We start from the raw sequence: 21,040 nt of genomic DNA, 5'->3' as shown, positions 1-21,040 counted from the left end.
TCTACATTGCCACCTGTGCCTACATTTGCAGTAACAATTGTCATCCCAACTTGACCATCATAAATAAATGTGTTCAAAATGGTTTCAGTGTCATCCGTAGAAAACATGACCTTGCAAATTCCCTGTTCATAGGTATATTTCCAAACATTGTTATGGGGCAACCCGTAAGAGACGACCACCAGAGCCAAAGGGTAGAATTTAGGAGCCTTTATTAGCTGGCCAGCGACTGCAGTTACAGCACCCTGCCATAGCAAGGACCAAACTGCAACCCCTACCAGATGTGGAAGTAAGCTTTTATTCACAAAAACCACAAAATGGTTGGCTAAACACACACAAAGTTCATCGCTCCATTTCTCAACACAGGTTACAGACTCATACCCCCGAAAGGTCACAGGTTCATGCCTTTGGAAGGTTACAGGCTCATACCTTAGAAAGGTTAGGCTCTTCACTCCTGGCTAAATCATGACCTGCTTATAAAGAATGTTAAGAGGGAGCTGCAACAGAGCCTGAGTCTGCGATGACCTAATTTAACTGTAACCTTCTACCTAATTTAACTGTCACCTTCTATTGTTCCTAAGCCCTGGAGCGTTTATTACAACATTATTAATGAAGTAAGTGAATCATCTCTGTGTATCACAGAATCCTGCTTTTGCCTTCATGCATGGAAATGTGTAACGCCGTTGTAGCACCCCTCCAAACTCTAACTCAAAACCTTGGTTGCTGTGCCAGGCTCCCACAGCCAAGCAATCAGACTACACATTATGTTACATATTCAGCTTCTTTGGGCCTCCACTGATTTAAAAGTTTTGTTAATTTGTTCTGATTTGTGATTGGTTTACTTTCCAGTTCTTTAGCATTCTTACTGATTTCTGTTCAGAGCAAATTGCTGTTGTGTCATATCTTAGCTTTATATCTTCTGTGATTTAATATGCTAGTTCTCTGGGTCATCTTAGACCTCCAACTTATCAGAATTTTCCAGTGTTATTAAACCCTAGGAAAGACAAAAAGAGATCCATTCACAGTCAGAGGTTTCTAGATAACCACATCCCCCTGCTGAGTTCCATACAAGGCATTGCATTCCAAACTACTTGGTCTGTGATACCTGGAGGGAAACTGGGGACGTAATTCTACAAATCCATTTTCTATTTCAATTGGATGCACGTCCATTGGCTGAGCTGTCACATTCAACATGGCCATAAACAAACAGTCCTGACTCTTCAATGTCAGTAAGGCAACTTGTGTTTATTGTGTGCTAATATGAGATATCTTCCTGGGTCTGTCCTGAGTGTTTAACATGCCGTATTTCATGAACTGACCATTGACCATCTCCAGAATTCATCTCTCCAGGGCCAAACCTCTTTGGCCACCTTTCTGGCCTTTAACAAGGAAGCTCAATCCTGCTTTAGAGCACTCGCAGTCCCTGTTCTGGAAATCCCTGCTCCAAAATCTTTCCGACTTACACTTTCCTACCATTTACGTCTCAGGTGAAATGTCAGTGATGCCTTACCTGATTTCTCATTCAGAATTGGCATCCCCATTCCACACACCCATCAAATAAATAAAAAGGTTTCCAGAGATGGTAGGAGTTTCCCCATAGCAGCTTAAGCTGGTAAACAGGCCATTAATTTGTAAGGTCACAGCTCTGAATGCTAATAAGCTTCCTCAGAGTTTCAAAAGTTGAACAAGGCTAAAATCTTTACTTTTTCACAATATAATCTTCAAAGGTTTTCTGTAACAGAATAACAACCCACATTATTTTCATGATGAAGGCATTTGGTTCCATTTTAATTCTCTGCAAAACAGCATTCTGTGTGAGAACTTTTATGAGATGAAGAATAAATCTGAAACAATGTGTGAAAGCACCTGGCACCGTGCTAAGACATAGCAGATGCTTATTAATGCTTATTGACTGACTACACATGTAGCACATTTTAAAACAATTACATTCTCTGACAGATCCAGGGTCATGCAAGTCAACATTGTAGTATGAATTAAGGAATTCTGAAATGTGGTACAACCACAAAAATCTCTCTTCTCCTGCTCTGATGCTACAACAAGTATACTAGTCCCCCTCTTATATGCAGTTTCAATTACTCATGGTCAGCCACAGTCTGAAAATATTAAATGAAAAATTCCAGAATAAGCAATTCATAAATCCTCACTTTGTCCAGTGAATTCGTGCTGTATGCACTGTATAATACGAAATTTTGAGAAAGAGGGACCACATTTACATTACTTTTATTAGAGTATATTATTATAATTGTTCTATTCTAACATTATTGTTGTTAATCTCTTATTGTGCCTAATTTATAAGTTAAACTTTATCATAGGTATGTACATATAGGAAAAAACAGTATATATAGGATTCAGTACTAACTGTGGTTTTAAGAATCTAATGGGGTCTCAGAACAAATCCTCCATGGATAAGGGGGCACTACCTTATGTCATTTTAAAGGTATCTCTTTTCCTTTTTATTGGGGACCTCTTTTTGAAATGCAAAGACTTCCAGGTATTATAGAAAACCCTCCTGACCTGCATATTCATTCAGGCTGTCTTCTGTAGGAAATCACCCCTTAACCCCAACCAATAGGGGGCTCCTGGAAGCCAAGTGTCTATTACATTCCGTGATTTGGCCCTAACAAGGCCAGTCAGACTTTTGCATGCAGGAATTTAAAATTGTGACCTAAAAGATACAAAAACTGGGAGTTTCAAATCTTGGTCAGATAAACAGCAGAGCCCTAGATCTGTCCACTGCAGTAGTCCCGAGTGGAAGGTGGTTACTTAAAATTAAATTTCAGTTTTAACTAAATAAAATAAAAAACTCAGTTCCTCAGTGGCATTAGCCACATTTCAAGTGCTCAATATTAGAGAACATTTGCATCGTCACAGGTGATTCTATTAGATAGAGGTGCTGTAGAGCAGGCCTCAACAAACTACAGCCCATAGGACAAATCTGGTATGATCCATGAAGAATGGCTTTTTCATTTTTAACTGGATAAGACAAAAAAGAAGAAGAATACTTTAAGACATGAAAATTATATGAAATTCAAATTTTGGTGTCCACAAATAAAGTTTTATTGGAACACTGCTATGCTCATGACTTTATGTCTTATAGATGGCTGTCTTAATGCTATAATGGCAAAGTTGAGTATTTATGATAGAGATCATATGATCAGCAAAGTCTAAAGTATTTACTGTCTTGCATGGCTGCAGTAGCTCAGTGGTGTCAATCTATGAACCAGGAGGTCACAGTTCAATTCCCCATCAGGGCATATGCCCAGGTTGTGGGATCAATCTCCAATCGTGCAGGAGGCAGCCGATCAATGATTCTCTCTCATCACTGATGTTTCTTTTCTAAAAAATATATTTTTATTGATTTCAAAGAGGAAGGGAGAGGGAGAGATAGAAACATCAATGATGAGAGAAAATCATTGATTGGCTGCTTCCTGTATGCTCCTACTGGGAATTGAGCTCACAATCCAGGCATGTGCCCTTGACCAGAATCAAACCTGGGACCCTTCAGTCCTCAGGCTGACACTCTATCCACTGAGCCAAACCAGCTAGGGTCTCATCATTAATGTTTCTATCTCTCTCTCCCTTTCCCTTTCTCTCTGAAATCAATAAAGATTTTTTTAAAAAATATTTAATATCCTTTATAGAAAAAGTTTGCTGACCCCTGCTCTATAGGGAGGTGCTATGGTCTCCAAAGCTTTCTCAGACTCTGGGACTATATGAGGAGACCACATTACTTACCTCAAGGTGCTAATGATGTGTCAGGTATGTGGAATGGCTTTTTCATTTCTGAGCTGCAGAGTGGAAAGGAAAAGGCTCACTTAAGAGTGCATGTTGATATTGGGGCATTATAAAAGAAGAATGTCTTCTTCCCCAATATCAAATCATAGGTGCTAGCACATCGTCTTTTATTGTGCTTACCATAGTGCACCCAGGCCCACCACCACCAAAAAAAGGAAGTGGTTAAAAAAAACAGAAGCCCCAGCATTTCTTCAGTCTAAACAAGGGGCTCCTAGATCTCCACTGTGAAAGTCCAGATAATTTCCCCATAAGTGAGCACAGCACCAACCCTCCTGCAGCTGCACAGCCTGAAATATAGGCCAAAGCTGCTGGCTTCAAACCAGATGTAAGTTCAGTCAGTCCAAGTGGAAAATATGCAACAGTGTCTTCAGTGAACTGTAAACTCTTCCCTACACCCAAAGGAGGCACACTGATTGTGTGTGCTTCTTGAAAAGATTTCATTACATAAGGGTAATTGACACAGGCAAGAAATGACTAGGGTCACCCACACTCTAAGAATTATACTTTATAGAAATGTGCCATAAATTGACAGAAAAGGGGATCCCTGGAAAAAGGATACAAAAGATCAAGATAGAATTTCTGAAATGAAAGTGTCCAAGGAATCAGAAGAGAGACAGCACTTCAAGAAAATTCTGGGTCATTTGTTATGACAAACAATCCTTGGCTCAGGACTCTCATATAGAAGGCTCAGGAGATCCTTCTCTCTAGTCATGAGTGTGACATCATGTTTCCTTTTCTCAATGTGAGAAAAGGCAGTCGCTTTGCCTCTAGTGCTAACATAATCACCACAGGAAGGTGCCTAAGAGTGCCAGCATGGCCTGAGTTTTAATCCAATACCCATCACCCATTAGCTGCCTCACTTTTCTCAATCTAAAAGGAGATGCCTACTCATAGATTTGTTTTGATGAATAATTACAGTAGCTCAGGTAAAAGTGTTTATGACTAGGAGACGCAAGAGCAGTGAATAGAGATGCTGATTTAGAAGATAATGGCTAATGGCCTGGTCAATACCAAACACTACCATGTTCTTTACAGATTCCTGAGAATGCTCAGTGAGTGTCTGGTTCCAGACAATGGCTCATGATCTGTTCAGACCAGTCTAATAACCCTCTCCCAGACTCCCCAGGGGTGAGGGCTTTTCAGATGCCCCAGGCAGAGCCAGTGAGGCCTGAGCAGAAATTCCTGGATATAAGGGAGTGTGGAGGTGGAGGTAGTTCTGGAAGAGGACAGACAATGAAGTAACAAATACGCAGAACATGCCACAGGAATTCTGAAGTTACAACTATTGACATCCCTGAGTTACTGAACCAGTACTCTAGACTCCGTGTGTGGTGAGAAAAATAAAGCTCTACTTGTTTGGAATTACTTACACTTACCCATTCCTACAAATGGATTAGATATAATAAAGTGTTAAAGTAAAAAAAAAAAAAATGGAGACCAGCCTTGAAATTTCCCTGAGCAGACAAAGCCAGTTTAGTCAGACCAACAAAGCTTAATTCAGCTTATTCTACAAGGCTAACTTTTGTTGCTGTCTCTGAAAATCACAAGCAAAACTCTTTCCTACGGTTGATATGAGATAGCCACTGACCGATTCCCTATCATTTAAGGAAACTGTAATATTAGAACCAATCACTGAGAAGAATAAAGAGTTACTACTCGCACACCAGATAAGCTGCTTTATAGCAATAGACTTCTGAGCCTCGTTCTATGTTTTAGTTCGAGTGCTTCCAGTTGGCAAACATCTTTTTGTCATGTGCACAATAAACTTTTACTTTTTATTACTTCAGTGAGTCATTGGTTTTACTTCTGTTATTTCTGGATTTTTGACAAAAAGGTATCCAAATTGTACTGATGGGGGGAAAAAAAACATTTTAAATTTTCCTAGAAATGTGTTAGTCACTAGTGTGGGAAATCAGACAAGAAAGATGTGGAAAGTGTCAACTAGAGTTTCCTTCCTCACTGTTAGCTTCTGGGTAGTGTGTCTTTAAGCCCTGCTCCTCTCCTACCTGTTAGAAGTCTACAATGGCATGGAGAGGCAGCCATGACTGCCACAGGCAATCACATTTTCCTCTAGTTGGGAGCCATCGAATGCTACAGGGAAACAGATACAAAGACAATGAAAACACACGTTGCTAACACTTTTTGAGAGCTTATTATATGCCAGGGACTATTCTAAGAGTGTTACACATATTAACCCATTTACTACCATTATCCATCGACACCTGTACTATGAGTAAACCCATTTTACAAATGGATAACCTGAGGCACAGAAAAATTAAAGTAATTTGCCTAAGGTCACACAACTAGAAAGTGATGGAACTGGGATTCAAACTCAAACAAACTGAGTCTGTGAATTTAATTGCTATGTGCTAGTACCTCTCCCTCTGAGATGGCAATAAACCTGAAGTTCAGTGAGATAAGGAGTTGGACTTCAGCTGGCAAATTAATCTGGCAGACCTTTGGAAAACCCCAACCTCACATTTTGCCAAATCATCTATTTATCAAGTTTTTCAACTCCACATACATGTGAAAGGCAGAGACCCCACAGAGATGACAGGCTCAAAAACCGAAAGGAAAATGGGTATATAAGACATCCTGAGTGAAGGATGAGGTAGGTGCCTGGGGCCTTTAGAGGGCAGAAAGGTCATTCAGAGGATGATAAGAAGAGCAGATGTTCAGTAATTAGATGTTTGCCCTGCCCCATAGGTGGGTCAGAAAAAGTTATTTCTGGTAATAACTCTTGTTATGGGCAAGGCCCCAATGTAATTCTTGAAGGAAGAGGTAAAAGTTTCTCTTGGGCCCACATTGTCTCAATGGCTTTTAGCTCAAAATGACCCACAGACCAAAGGAGCACATGTTGGGGAGGCCTGTGCTGATTGTAGCATTTCTAATGGAGCTCAGCTACCTGTCTGCTTGAATACTCATTCATTCAAGATACAAACTATTGGATTCTGACCTGTGACAAGCACTTTGTAAAATCATATTAACAAAGCTAGTGATGGGCCCATATCCCTTTCATTTCTTTCTAGAGGTTTTACTCACAGCAGCTTTTATACTGGCACATTACTGTGTTTTGAATTCTCCTGTACCCTTGCCACAGAACCATGAATTCTCTGAAAAGCAAGATGGTGGCAGGGTACAGATATGTCGCTCTTCCAGAGGGCCTATTTGGAAAGTAATTAGCACTTGAATTAAGAAATGATTGATGATTATGAACAATAAAGTATTCGAGACTGGGGTTCCAAAAAGGGAAGGTTGGCTTTAAAGCTTTTGATAAATGCCTGCCAGACTCATATCACTGATCCACTGTCTTGCTCTAAAATACCTTTTCCTTCCTTCATTCCATCCCCCAGATTGTCTATTGCTCAAGGACAAACATACCCTGCCTCAACAAGGACTATCACCATCCACCCTAATCCCTTCATGGAAACAAACTTAAGGAATTAAAAACCATTTTACACACACACACACACACACACACAGTAAGTCTGCTGCTGAACTAACATTACTAAATTGCCTGTTTGGTGGGTGGTAATTGTTCTGAAGGAACCTGTCTGCATGTTTTTTATTGATCACCTTTAAGGAACCTACTGAATTAAAATTACCTTTTAAAGAGCAGAAACAGGTTTTGCTATCCCTAAGTATAAGAGGCCACACTAGGGCTATTTTTAAGAGAAAAGATAAACCTACCTGCCTACTTTAAAAAGAGAGAGAAATAGAGAAACTATCTTAATATATGTCAACAAACCAAACTAAGAACAAATTCCCATCCATGCTTTTAGTTTGCTTGTTTGACACTAAGAAAAGCAAGGATCACGGTTGCCTCCTGCCTCTGGGAGAACGACAGCAAGTGAGATGTGAAGGCTTCATGTGGCAAGTTGGAACACAGGTTTACCTTCAAACTGGGGTGAATGTGTGTTTCCTTCATTGTGCCTCTGTGAACATTACATGGTGGAAAAGCATTATGAATGGGCATCATTTCCTGACACTAAAATGTAAAATATTTTTCATGCTAGCCCAGTGGAAGCCTCCAATATTCATGAAAATGCAGGCGGCAATTCAAGAAGAAAACCACGGGTGGTCACATGGTTCACCTCTCCTCTGGGTATGCAACCACTGCTTTGAGTTTAGGCTTTCCACCCCTTCGGCAGCACCACCTGCCAGAAACCCTTAATCGAGCTGAAGAGAAGCAAAGCTGTCAGCTGCAATAGCAGGCCACCGCAGATAAGTAATTTATTTCCAAATTAATTGAGCAAGAACATTTGGCCATGTCTGCCAGATTTATTTTATTGTATGATTTACAAGCTATTAATGAAGGCTGCGTTGTTAATTATAAGATTTGCATGCCTCCACTTCATCATAAAAGCTCATACAGAAGCTTTTTTTTTCCTTCAGTGAAATAAGGGTTTGAATGCATGCTGGGGAAAGGATGGTTTGGCGAACTGAACGCCTTCCTAACTAGTATTTCTGCAGGACTAACGGACCTCCTCAGGGTTACGCAAAGCTATCAGTTATAAAATTCAGCTCCTGGCCTCACAATCCTAGATGTTGCTTTTCTTGTACTAAAGGCAGAAAAGAATATGTAGTCTGCTTCTTCATAATGAAGGAAGCTATGTTAACTCACCATCACTTGAGATACGTATGTGAGTCATTCTAAAGTGTGGATTTTAGTTTGAGCTAAACCCCAAGTGTAAGAGATTTGGCAGATGTGACAGGACAGAGTAAGAACTGCCCCAAACTCCAAAATAAAATGGATCTAACAGGTTCATAGCTAGAAAGAACTCAAGAGGGTAGCCTCAAATGTCCTTTGGAGCAAATGCGTAAACCTCCACTTACCAATGCTGACTCACTGGAGGACAAGCTACAGCTTTATCCAGATGCGGGTGGCAGACCAGAGCACAGGGTTGCCTACCACCAATATTTTAGAACACTACAAGAGGAGAGAAGACACATTTATCCCGGCAAGGGGATGTCTTTGGACCAGAGAACTGGCGAGAAGCCACCACAAAGAAGACTCTCATGGGTTTGTAAAGGGTTTGATTTCAAAACATTAGCTACTGACAAAAGAAAAAGGTTGAGCAGAGCAAGAATTCATATTTCTAAAAATCGTGAAAAAGAAGATGGAAATACCTATTTCAGTGGTTCTCTCACATTAGCGTGCATCAGAGTCCCCTGCAGGGCTGGTTGAAATACCAATGCTGGGCACTGCTCTGATTAGGAGGCCCGAGGTGAGGCTCCAGAGTGCACATGTCCAACAGGCTCCCACGTGAGGCTGAGACTGAGGCTGCTGGTCTAGGGACCACACTCGGAGAACCACTGACCAACAGCAGCCTCAGCATTCTGAGCATGTGGGCCAGATGACTACTGTTGTGAAGGACTGTCCTGTGCATTGTAGAATGATTAGCAGTTTCCCTGGCCCTTACCCGCTAGATGTCAATAGTGCCTCCCACACATGTAACAACCAAAAATGTCTCCAGACATTACCAAACGTCCCACGGGAGAACCACTGATCTAGACAGATCACTGAAGAATATCTTTCTATCTCTGGATGCACATTTTTCTAACTTTTTTTTTTAAATGAGGAGTTTTACGCCAGTCTTATTTTTATTTTTCTGAAAAACTACTTGGTATCTGTAAATATTCCTCATTTATTTAAAGGTCAAGTGGGGAGATGGAGGCAAACTTTTCAGACTAAAAAAAAATAAGATTCACATCTCAGTACTGATTTATTAGGCTACAGAAAAAGCAACCTTTTGCTACCTATTCTATGACATACAGTCTTGCCCTAAATCTCTTATATTTCAATATGATTGAGATGTATTCCTTAAAGTGCTTTCAAATTTAAATTTTTCACCCAACTCCCTAGGGTAATCACAATAGAACTGATTCCTGAGTCAGAGTCACCTTAAACCAGAAAAATAATGCTGGACACAACCATGACACAATAGAAAGAATTAACATACCTGTATCAAATTCTCAGAGTAAAAGAATAATTATCAAGTCAGGTGAAATGCCTAGGGGGGAGGTGCAGCACTCTGACCTCCCTGCAAATAATAAGCAGCAGTTCATATACAAACTATTTGAAAAGTAAATCGATTGTGAAGGTAGGTCTGTGGGACAGAGATGCCATTGAAAACATAAGAAAACTCCACAGCAACTGTCCTTAAGCAATGAAATGTGTAATTATTTCTTCTTTAGAGTTGACATACATGCTGCTAATTTGATATTAAATTTAACTCTAAAATTGAAAAGATTACTGGTAAAAAGGGGGCACAGAAAGTCATTCCAGCAGCTCTTAGGCTGACGGCAAAGAAGATTTTCTGCTAATTCCTCTACCTTTTCTAGCACCAATTTCTTGTTTTCTGTGGTAGAAGAAACTAATAAGGGTTATCATTATGTCAGACTCTTCGCGTACAAATCATGCTAATGGTTAACAGTTAATGGAGGAGTTCCACTTTTAGTTCAATATCTTTTCGATGTCCTTTCTCCCCTTTTTTTTAGAGCAGTCCTATTTCATAGATTGCTGTATATTCAAGTATTTGTTCAGTTTATTTAGTGCAAATGACAGCCCCACACAGAAAAACCTTGTGAGATTAAACAGCAAACTCCTCAAGCCAAGGTTTCAACAGATACCCTGTAGCCTTGAGTTATGACTCCAAATGACAATTCGGTAACCTTTTAAAACGGAAACTTGGGAGAGAGATTCAGTTTTGTTTCCTACATATACAGATTGATCACAAGGCCCAGAAAGAGAGCTTTGTGCAGAAGGAAACTGTCAGAACCTTGAGGACGAGTAAGCGGACAGGTGGTCCCTCAATGGGACTTGGACTAAATGGCACCCCCAGTGATGTGGAATTGAAAGTCAAAACCCATGCACATTTATGCCTCAGAACAATGGGTATCAGCGTGGCAGGTGGGAATAAGGGAGGGAAGGTATAGAAACAGTCTTTGGTGACAGTGTGTGCCTCTTCAAACTATAAAAGATGCATTTTATATACGTTGCGTGCTGAATTATTTTTAAAGATATCATTTATTTATTATAAAGCCAAGAATCCTAAAGAGGTCTTTTGCCACATGCCCCTGGACCTCAGTGGATCCTAGCAACCACCAGGTCACTATATGCTTTTTCCCAGGAAGAATACACAGTCTGAACTAGCATCTATTTGTAGCACTACTTACTAGATAAAGAGAAGATGTGGCAGCCATAGGATTTACCTTCAAGTTACATATGTACCACATGTAAGTCTGATGTGCATAGTTTTGCTTTCTAGCTTTTTGGTCTTTGAGTGTGTCCCATGGAATTATTTTTTTCCCAAGGGATGTTAATAGATGTTAAATAGAAAAAATAAAATAGAGTTCTGTTTTCAAGTGGAATTAGCCACTGGATTAAACCAATTAAAAGATATTTTTACTGTCACAAGTTTTTTGATCTTTAATATCTTAATATTCTTTTCTGACCCTTCAAGAGAGGTATATATGATGTAAAAATTCCCAAAACCATTTCTGCATGAACCTCCATTTATCAACAGCAAAGCATCTTGGGAGAGTTCACCTCTGCAGACCACAGTTTGGAAAACACTAAAGGAAGAATCTTTAATTGCATTTTATATTTCAATGCCATTTTCACTTTGGGGATAAGAATGATGACAGTGCATGTAGCAGTCAGTAAATATTAGCCCCCATCCCTCTTCTTTTGTCCACAAAAGGTTTCAACTCTGGGCTCATCTTGATACTCTTGGATGTACACGATTAGTGCTGAAGGAAGTGCAAACTTCGTCTGTGTAAGGTTTTCTAGATTGGACCCAGACGTTTTTAACTGCTTTAGTCAATTTTTTGTTCTTTAAAGCTTGGGGTATCACACCAAAATTGTTTAATTGAGTTGAAAAGGGTTATTTACAGTATTTTCCATATAACTGACTTTTTCAGCTAACCAATTTGCATATAGTACAACATTGCTAATTTATACTAATGACTGAGGGAATGCTGGAGATTACAAATTTAAGAATTAGCAAGTACAGGAAGTAAAAGCATGAAATTAGAAGCAATTAGAGCTGTCTCATCACAAAAGAGACTTGATTAGCCCATACTTATTATTTACGGTAGTGATTTATAATACGCCATCATTTATTTTGTAATGAAATTTTCACAGTGTGACTTTTTACACGAAAGATGTACAAAGCTGCCAGAGAGCTGGTAAAGCCTGTCAGCTTTCCTGATGGGCCCACTCATTCATGGAGTCAGCACCACTGTACTACACGCCTGCTCTGTGCAAAGTGCTAAGTACAGTTTTATTGGCTTTCTTCTACTACTATAAGACTAACGGATTTTCACTGGTACCTGGAAAGCATTGGAAATATAAAGAAGAAAATAATACTATCACCTAAAAATGACCAATGCTAACATTTGTTATGTTTACTTCCAATATATTCCTAAGCATATATATACATGGAAAATGTGACGTATGTAGATATGTTTGCATAATTGAGATCATATTTTCCTTTCAATTTTGTGTTCTGGTTTTCCACTTGGCTATTGATGAGGACATTCCAAATTATATACATAACTTAGTTATTGCTATATATTTAAAGCACATCTTAACGTCACCATTTATGTCAGCCCAGTTAACAGAATTCAGCATCAGTTTAGTTCTAATTATTGGAAAATAAATCAAAATCATTCCAATGGTCTAAACTTGTTTTGCATCATTAGAAGTGTAGCATGTGTATATTTTTCTGACTAGCTAAAGATAACTCGGCTTGGAAGGCTGCATAAATTCAATGCAAACCTGATAGTACGCACACTTGCTGCTGAAGTGTTACCTTGCTGGTGTGAGCTGGGGGAAAGAGGAACAAGCACTGGCTCGAGCTATACTTAGACTTCTAAGGAAATTGAGCTTCCTCGGCTTCCTCGGTCATTGAATTGCATTAAAATTTCAATAGTCAATTTCAGCCCACTTCAGTATGGAGGAACTTGGATTAGAAGTTCCAGAAAAATAATTCTTATTTTCATTGTTACTATTTCTATTTCACAGATGAATTAATTTGCAGCACTACATGGGTAGGTGGTTTTTATAGGACTACAGAGGCATTGAGTTTCTTACCATTCCTAAGGGATTTTGTTTTTCTTTTTTTAATCCTAGATCGCCTACACACTCTCTCCAGTGAAGACTAAAGTTGCACCTGAAGGAAACAGATGTGGTGCAGTCATTCTCAATCGAAGTTATGGCCATCACAGGAGAATAATTGGCATTAATTAATATGTTTAACATCTTTAAGCTGACTACACATTTGCACAACTCCCTTAAAAGCTTTTTAACAGCATCCTCTGAGGTGTACCTAACAATCTCTTAGAAAGTTCCTTAGAAGCTTTTCAGTAGCCTGGAAGAAAATTCTGCCCAGTGCTATAGAAGCACATTAACGTTTAATAGTTCTGGGATTCACAAGTCCCATCTCTTCCGTGTTCAGTTCTACAACACGGCTCATACCGTCTCACAGTAGGTTCTCAATAAATATTCCCAATCACATATTCTTGGTGGAAATTTAAATGGACACTGAGTTCTTCTCATCTCCAGAATTGATGATTTGCCATCTTTTCATTGATAATCCCTGGAAAGTCTTGGGATTTCTGTTGTAAATCTGAGGCATTCAGAGTTAATGAGCAAGAAGCAAGAAGTCCTTTGTTCCATTTCTTCTAGTTCATGAATTAATCTCTTTAGTGTATGTTCATATGTTGAGGCAAGTTGAATTCCTTTGTGATAAGCAGGAAATAATATAATAGGAGTTCATGCAGTGAGTTCTTTCCCAGGAAAAGAGAATTCACACATAGTAGCCCTGCTCCGTGTGTGCCTTGGGCTGGCAACTTTACATGTACTATCTCATTTGAGCCTCACAACCACTTATAATGAGAACAAAGGTATTACTAGTAAGTCCATCTGACCTGGTCATACATCTATCTGACTTCATTTTGCTTCCATCTCAACATGAACTATTTAACAATCATTGCATAATCCAATAGATTTCCAATGCAGTGCAGTTCTCGTGTCCATGAGGTTCAAAGAGTTGATTCCCCTGCTCTCTAGTAAGTAAATTCTAGGATTCATGACACCTTATAAGAATGCAAGGTCTAGATAAAGTCTGGAGTTTTTCTCCTTCACATGCTAACGTACCATAGAGTGTGCTAAACATGTGGGATACTTTCATAAAATCTTAGGAAAAAAGAATGTTGGAGTTCTCCAAATGAAATCCATACTGGGTCAAGACTCCCCAGATGTCCCCCACAGAATATATTGACTCCAACAAAGCATTTATCTCAGCCCAGAAATAAATAACCACAAATCTCCAAATGCCCCAATTTCACCCTTGTCTACAACTGCATCCCCAGGGGAACAGCGTTCATAAAAACATTTATTCATTCAAGAAATGTGATTTGAGCATCCACTTTTTGGCTGGTACAATTGCAAGCACCCAGGATACACCAGTGAACAGAACAAAAGATTCCAGCCCTCAGGGAGCTTACAATTCAGCAGGAAGGAGGCAAGAAATAGTAGATATAATAAATAAGTAAATTATACCTCATATATCAGGAGGCGATAGGGGCTAGAGAAAAATATCTAGCTTGCAAAGTGACTCAGGAATGTGAGGATAGCACAGTTTGCAAGTTTAAATAGGACATCAGATTAGACCCCACTGAGAAGTTGATATCTGAGCAAAGACTTAAATGAAGTGATGTGGTGAGCCATGTGCACATCTGGGGAAAGGAAGTCCCCAAGAGATGTGTAAAAGCCCTGGGACAGAAGCATGCGTGGCATGTTGGAAGAAGCAAAGAAGCCTGTGTTGCCAGAGTAGAGTGGACATGAGTCAGACTATGAAGGGCTCTGTAGGACAGTGTAAGGACTAGGCTTCATCCCAAGTGCTAGATTTTCAGAAAAGAAATGTCATAATGTAACTAACACATTAGAAAGGCTCACTCTGGGTACTATATGTACAGTAAAAGAGGGGGGGGGTGACCCAGGGGAGAAGGGCAGTAGCCGGAAACCCACCTCAGAAGGTCACCCTATATAATAAAAGCTTAATATGCAAAATGTCCCCTTGGGTGGTCATTCATCTAGGAGTTTGACTGGGAGACCTGGAGTTCGATTGCTTGCTATGATGTACACTGACCACCAGGGGGCACTGCGGAACATGGCAGGAGTTGGCGACACAGCGCTGGCAGCGGATGGCAGTGGAGGCGCTGCCAGCCCCGATGGGCCCTGATGAGAGCAGGACCAAGGCAGGATGGTGGAGCAAGTGAGCAGGCGGCACCAAGCCAACGTGGGTGTGGGCGGGGGGGCCTGGCCCTGACAGATTGCCCCACAGACAGGATGGTAGGGCAGGTGAGGGGGCGGCGCCAGGCCAAGGCAGGGTGCCAGGCAGGGCTGCAGGGCTACGAGGCTGGGGCCCAATCTCCACAGGCCACCCCAAGGGACCCCTCCCGTGCATAAAGTCATGCACTGGGCCTCTAGTTATAGTAATAATTAAGATGGGCAGTGATAGCACCTTGGACCAGTGGGAGTAGTAAAGGTAGTGAGAAGTGGTCAAATTCTGGAGATACATTGCAGAAAGAACTAATAGTATTTGCTGACAAACTAGATATGGACTATGAGAAAGAAGAGTAGTACAATGACTGGTCTGGGCCTGAGGCATTGGAAAGAAGAATTGGCTCTCAACTAAAATGGAGACAACAGGGTTTTTAAAGAGATACATCAGAAAAAGTTTTAAATACATTAAATTTAAAATACCTATTAGACATCTAAGCAGAAAACTATTAAGCAGTCAAAAATATTACTTCAGCCTTAACCGAACTGGCTCAGTGGATAGAGTGCCAGCCTGTGCACTGAAGGGTCCCAGGTTCGACTCTGGTCGAGGGCATGTACCTTGGCTGCGGGCACATCCCCAGTGGAGATTGTGCAGGAGGTGGCTGATCGACGTTTCTCTCTCATCGATATTTCTAACTCTCTATCCCTCTCCCTTCCTCTCTGTAAAATATCAATAAAATATAAAAATATATATATTACTTCAGAGCTAGTAAGAGATCTGATAGGATCTGATAGGATCCATAAATTTTGGAGTTGTTTTGTATTTGTTTGTTCATTTCAACCACGGGATTGCATGAGCTCACAGATGAAGTGACTGCAGATAGAGGAGGCACCCAAGGAGCCTGCCGGCAAACGAATGCTGTGAGGTATGGGAGGAGAGGGGGAGCCAGCAGAGGCATCTGAGAAGGAGCAGCCAGTGACTCGGAAAGAACACAGAGGGCCTGGTGTCCTGGAAGCCGTAAAAAGAAAGTTTACTGAAGAGAAGAGAGACCTCAGTGCATCCATTGCCGGAAGGCTTTGAAGGCAAATGTCATGAGAGGCGGTGAAATCCCCTTCCATGTTCCAGTTTTCTCTGTGAAAATGAAGGCTGGTATAAGAGTGCTGAGACTTTGGAAGGTCAAACTAATAAAATGGCCGTCCAGCAGGGAAGAGTGAATGGGTTAACAGCATTTGGTACGACTGTCCGTGAGCACGCAGAGCCCAATTGAGGCTCAAGGTCATAAATTTAAAGAGAAACTAGTCAATGTGGTCATGTATTTTTCGTAAGCCAGATGGGTGCTGGCCAGGAGAAGTTAGAGAGCTGTGTGTAATCTAAGTTGTGGGTTAGAGAAGGGGGGCATGATGAAGGGGATGGGGAAAAAGAGAGTGTAGCTATTGAGCATGGAGGCTAAGCTGGACGCGGGGTCAGCCGCAGTGCAGGTCACTGGTTGACTAATGCCCCCGCTTTGACAGGCTCTCAGAAGAAGACCCACGGTGGCATGTGTTCCATTTCTGAATAGTTACTGGGAGCCCTGTACATTCAGGCTCCTGGACCAAAACTCTGAGTTTCAGCCATTGTATCATTTTGCTCAAATCACATTTTCTCTAAACACGTTTTTCCCTCCCATCTACAATTTAGAGATAATACCTTCCTCACACGATTATGAAAACATGGGTAAAGACTTCAAAATCCTTGAGGAAAATCATAAGCATTTTGATAAATTAAATTAAAATGCCTTTATATTTGCACTGTTTGCAAAAGTGTGTTCTCCACATGGTTTATACAAAAACTATGTTTATCCTTGTTACCTATATAAATAAATCTTACTACTGACATCAATTGTTTCTCTTTTTTTAAATATATTTTATTGATTTCTTACAGAGAGGAAAGGAGAGGCATAGAGAGTTAGAAACATCGATGAGAGAGAAACATCGATCAGCTGCCTCCTGCACACTCCCCACTGGGGATGTACACGCAACCAAGGTACATGCACTTGACTGGAATCGAACCCAGGACCCATCAGTCCGCAGGCCGACACTCTATCCACTGAGCCAAGCCGGTCAGGCCTGACATCAATTGTTTCAATGGCCTTTCTTTTAAGTTTCTTTCACTTTTGCCAATTTAACATCTTGCTGATGTTGAAATGCCAAGAATTTAGAATAGATATACTAACTTCCTGGAGATTTATTATATAAAAAAAGAAAGAAAGAAAATGAATGTGACAGACAGTACACATTTAATACTCAATTTCATCTTCAAAACAATGTTATGGGGTTTGCTATTATTATCAGCCTCATTTTACAATGAGAAAACAGAGCTCAGAGAAATTATGTAATTTGTCTGCAGACACAGAGATTTAACTGATGAGCCCAAATTCTAACACAGCAATACATATATCAAATTACATACCCTTACATGTTGTTCTATTTCAATAAAACTCTAAATGTATGAAATAGACTGAAGCCACATTACAAAGAACATTTCCAAAATGTAGAAACTGAGATGTCTGAAGAAGCTGTGAGATATTACCCCCAGAAGCTTAAATTGTGTAAACCCCACCCACAATTTACCCATCCCGCCCCCGACACACACAATTAATTCTGATCTTTCCTTCCTCACCTGTACCACCGATATCCCCACCACAGAAGAAGTGTGGCTGCTTCAAATAAGAGAAAAGAGAGGTACTCACAGAAAGAAATGTATGAAAGTCCTCACTACCAGCAATATGGGAAACCATGGGACTATTTGGTGGTAATACTACCCTCAGGGAAGTAAATGTAGAATTTGGTGAAGGTCTGTATTCTTGCCAGTGCTCAGCACTGAGTTGTAGTAAAGATCTGTTCAATGACTAGAGGTACTGGGCACATTGGTGAAAAGATGAATGGAAACATAGGTTAACCTGCATGAGTAATTTGGAATGCTTTCATAAACTGAATTCTATTTCGATTTTGTTTGTGTTGCTGTTTCCAAAGGATGCTTTATGTCCTTGAATTTAAAGCTCTGAATCATAGACAAACGGGTAACGAAGGGAGAGAAAAAACTGCCACACTCGGGCCCTGTAAGTTTCCAAATAGCTGCAGCCCATTGTGAAGTGTTTTAGTTGCTAAAAATGTAGCTGAATGAAGCTAGGTTGGTGAGAGAATAGCTTGCCCAGGATAGCATTTCAGACTAATTTACAAGCATTGTAATAGTGTGTCTAATTCTTGAAAACCAAAACTTCTTTCTTCAAGCAAAGAGCTTCCCCTAGCAAAAGCATTTATATATCTTTCATATAGCTGTCAATTTCTGAACATTTTGCCCTAGAAATAATAGCATTATTTCTTGGTAACAAAGTGCATTGAGAGTAGATTCTGTTTGAATGAAGCAGAAAAGCTGAGCTAGAACAGAATCATAGCTGTTTGAATGCCTTTTATGGGAATTAAGATAAAAGAAAAAGTAAAAGGATTTGGATTGCCAGGTTGCTACAGTTACATTCACTGTACAAAGCTAGAATTTATTTATTTATTTATTTATTTATTTATTTATTTATTTATTTATTTATTTATTTATTTAAATCTTTAAATTCTTTATTAGTTAAGGTATTACAAATGTGTCCTCATCCCCTCCCCATTAATCCCCATCCTCCCCTCCCCCCCACCCCCCCACCCCATGCTCTCATCCCCCTGTTGTCCATGTCCATTGGTTTGGCTTATATGCATGCATACAAGTCCTATGGTTGATCTCTTCCTCTTACCCCCACCCTCCCCTACTTTCCCTCTGGGGATTAATAGTTTGATTGCTTAGGCAAGGTATATAAAACCATGATTTCACTATAGTCCCTGTCTATTAAAAGAGAATACTTTTTCTTTTATGAAAAAAAGTTACTTTAGAGCAGCCTGGCCAGCGTGGCTCAGTGGTTAAGCGTTGACCTATGAACCAGGAAGGAATGGTTCAATCCCTGCCCGGGTTGCTGGCTCCATCTCCAGTGTGGGGCATGCAGGAGGCAGCCAATCAATGATTCTCCCTCATCACTGATGTTTCAATCTCTTCCTCTCTGAAATCAATAAAAATATTCTTTAAAAAAAAAAAAGTTCCTTTAAAGCAAATTATCCCACAAATCTCTGCAAGAGGGAAGGCCTGGGGCAAGTGGGTCTTTAAACTATGTTGTTACTTAACTGCCCTGCACGCTATGACCTGCCATCCCACAGCCCAGACGCGGGCTCAGCTCTCCCAAATGCCTGTGGTCTGTGCTAGAGAACCGCACTTGTGATGCTCACACTGACCAACTGGACCATTTCACCCTGTCAGCCTGGGAAGGGGAACCCAACCACATCATTGCAATGATCCAACCTTGAGGAAACCACCCTTGGGCAATAAAGGCTCTTGGTGCAAATAGCCATGTCCTCATTCTTACCAACTGCAGCATGCTTCTCCCCAAAAGTTGTGCTCCGAGTGGAGAAGTGTCTTTCAGCTCATCCTTGAATTAAATCAGCACATCGGTGCAGGCAGCTCAGGGCGCCGGGAGGCACTGCTTGGCTGTCCTCATCACATTCTCCCTCGAACCCATCCCGAGTGGGGCTCGAGCGCCCCACAGAACTGCTATTGCAGTCCGTGTACAGGGCTAATGAAAACCCTGTCATTAAGGAGGACAGCGTTCTGGTTTCTCTCCAGTCCCTCCGCATCGCAGGCCCCCTTCCGTGTGGGATGTCTATGGTCTTGGAGGAAAACTGCTCATTTAGGAACACCAGAGTCCCGAGGCCAACCTCATTTTACCTTAGAAAATTGGCTCGTGTGCTCCAGGCAAAGCATCCCTCAGGCTTACGTGTTTCCTTGTAACTTCTGCACAGAAGATAAGCCTGTCCATGTAGCACGTGTCTGTCCATTAACAACACATGTGTGTGCTTGATCCTCAGGATCTGCAGCCAACGTGCAGGAGAGAGCGCTGGGAACAATGAGGCCTGGGAATGCAACAAAACCCAGCCTCTTCCGGTCCCAGCCACTCATGAACTGGAGGGGTCCTGGTGTGCTTTGTTGATTGGGTTGTGATACTGTTTATTTTCTAAGAAGGCATCATATGTTGTTTTTTACCTAGCGAAAAGAAGATGTGAAGTGATCTTGTATCATTTAAATAATTTAAAAGGCTTTTCTTCAGAGTCAAACATAAAAGTTCACATAAAAGTTGGAAACATTCTCCCAAAAACCATAAAAGGAAAAAAAGGGGGGGTGTCCCAAATGCTTGGGTGATTACTAGTATGAATACCCACTGGCAGGAAAGTGCCAAGACTACAGCAGTGTACAGGAAAAGGAACGAATAATGAAGAAAGTCAATGACTCGGTGAAACCCAGTCCTTTGCACCCAAAGGCGCAAAGTAAAGAAAAAACATTTTTTTTAAACAAACACCTAATATCACTCAGAAATGACTGTCTCAGCCAATAAAGATGTGACACTCATGGACATGGAATAAAATAAAATCATCTGTGGAGAAGAATAGATTATAGCAAAGAAATATTCTGAATGGAATGGGCAGCTGGGATAGAATAGTGATTCTCTTTCTAACAAAAGAAAAACTTGCCTGACTTTTCAAAAGAGAAAAATCAATAAGCACACAGGAACTTACATTTAAAGAATGGGTATATACAAAATGCCCAGAATAGCATGCCCAATTACTTCACCAGTATTCTGTAACTTTCTTGTAATCCACTGTTCTGAGGGCAGCAAACACAGGGAAAGGCATTTTACAGACAGATGATAATGGCTTTCAGTGTTTCTCAAATTGGCTTAAAGTCCATACAGTGTAAATTGCTAAAAGCCCATATGTAATTCTGAACCTCTTACAGGCCCCGAGACTCTGTGCTGGTAATAAATACATGGACTGGATAATTAACTTCTGACATAAAAAGAAATGAAGGTGAGG

This window comes from Myotis daubentonii, chromosome 10 (genome assembly GCF_963259705.1).
Source record: "Myotis daubentonii chromosome 10, mMyoDau2.1, whole genome shotgun sequence".
NCBI lineage: Eukaryota > Metazoa > Chordata > Mammalia > Chiroptera > Vespertilionidae > Myotis > Myotis daubentonii.
The sequence above is the reverse complement of the archived record's forward strand: the minus strand, read 5'-3'. Positions refer to the sequence as shown.